We start from the raw sequence: 2165 nt of genomic DNA, 5'->3' as shown, positions 1-2165 counted from the left end.
GATACGCGTCAATGAATGTTAGCAATGCGACTACCAGCCAATCGGATGGCGTCAAATCTACTAGAGGATTTCCCCACGAAGATCTTGGTCCTTGGGAGGGTAGGGTGTTAGCTTACATTTACAACTCGGGTCTAGAGTTACATACTAATCAAATAAGAAGCGAGGAGGGTATCTTGCGTGTCTTTCCCCACAAAGCACAGAGTAAGAATCTCTTAGTGGCGCATTTTATTTTGACACACCCAAGAGGTATGGACTTTCCGTAATCATCTGAGTTCTGTTGGTAGGTAATCTCACTGACTTCACCCTGAGGCAAGTTTAGCGAGTTTTTAAGAAACTTGATCAATAAATAGCGGATCACTTACCACACAACATTATCCTCTTACTGGCGACAAATTGGTTTGACGATACAACTAAAGGTAATAACTCTTAGAATTTACTTTGCTCTTGACTTAAACTGTGCGGAAAGTATCGACTTGTAAACTCTACAGATCGTCTACGATATATCTATCTAATTCAAATGGAGTGATGTCACGCAAGATTTGTGTCATCGTTTCCCGTGAACTGTCAGGATGTGTTTCTCCACTGGTCGAACGGGACGGCATTCATGTTTGCGTGAATCGAGACCCTCTCGCGGTCACGAGTATTTCTTATATGTTTCTTTCAAGCTCTATAAATATGTTTGGCGCTTTCAGTGCTGGATTTAAGACGTTATCAATACATTGGTTAAGACTTATTAACCAGATAAGTCAGGCTAGTATAACTAAGATCAGTTGATTGGCGGGTTGCTGAAGAGGGCTTCCGTGTTTAACGGACTCCCGGATGTTGACCCCGGTTTACCTAAACACGCACTATCACCTTGCAAACAATACAAACAATGAGCTGCAACGGGAAAAAAGCGGTTATACAGATAGCTCTCAACATCAATGTCTCATCTACGAATACACACCCAATAATAATTAAATACTGTTGCAGTTTAAAACAAAAACACTTTGACTACTTTGTGGGTGTCTGATTAAGCACAGCATTATCGAAAAAACAATGCACAAAGCGCAATCTGAAATCGAAGAATGCAAGCTCTGAAAAACATTGCGCGGCTTTTTGACTTGACCTTTTTTGACTTGTGGATTTTTCTATCTGGCCTAATTTCGACGGCGACGAGACGCGTATACTTAGAGCGATCCACAGATGAGCTTTAAAGAATACTAAGTTTTTAAAGTTTAAATGTTACAAATAAGTTTCAATGAGATTGCTGAACCTGGTGGGCAAAATAAAGATAAAAACTTTATTAAGTTTTTAAAGTTTAAACTTTACAAATAAGTTTCAATGAGATTGCTGAACCTGGTGGGCAAAATAAAGATAAAAAATTGTGACTCGAACTTGTTTTTCTTGTCTAGTTGGGAATTTGTCGAAGAACTTGAGCTACAATATTTGGCTGTACAGTAGTAGTTCATCTCACAGTTGGGTTGTATATTTAAAAAAAGCCTAATATCCCATAGGCTAAATGCCTGAGTATCTGGATCTAGTTTTTATATTTGCATTTATGATTTTTGGAGGCTCTTGTTTAATTTATCCACGAGCAGTACAGGGTGCAGTACAGCCTAAGAGGCAATGGGTTAATAAGCTCCGATCGATATAACGTCACGTTTGAGGCTTTTTTTGGGAAAGTCGGTCAGATTTTGCTTGTAAAAAAGGAAATCATTTTTTTCAAGTTTTCGAACCATGTTGACAGACTAGTCAGAATAAGTATGCATGGAAATTAAAAATTAAAGCAAGCCAGTTGAAAAATACGGGCCTCACTTCATTTAATTCACACTATTCGAAAATTAAGAAACAAAATTTCTTATCACTTCAGCTTTTCACGTCGAATGGACTGTTTCTCAGGATAAAATGAGTATTCAGCGCCCTACTGTTTCCAAAGCTCTCTGGAATCCTTTATCCATATTTTATCCACTGTTTGAAAACCATATTTCTCTACAGATGCCTATGAAGGACGCATTTCGTAAAAATACTCGTTCTTTGCTCGATATTTTACACTTACAGCCCTTTCAAACAAATTCCCAATTTATTATGGCCGCCGAGATGCGTGTGACTCCACACGTTCGGGGCCTAATATGATTTTAATACACTGTATCCCCTCGGACAGACTAACCCATCTCCCCCATCAA

This window comes from Nematostella vectensis, chromosome 1 (assembly GCF_932526225.1).
Source record: "Nematostella vectensis chromosome 1, jaNemVect1.1, whole genome shotgun sequence".
Taxonomy (NCBI): Eukaryota; Metazoa; Cnidaria; class Anthozoa; order Actiniaria; family Edwardsiidae; genus Nematostella; species Nematostella vectensis.
This window is presented reverse-complemented; position numbering follows the sequence as displayed.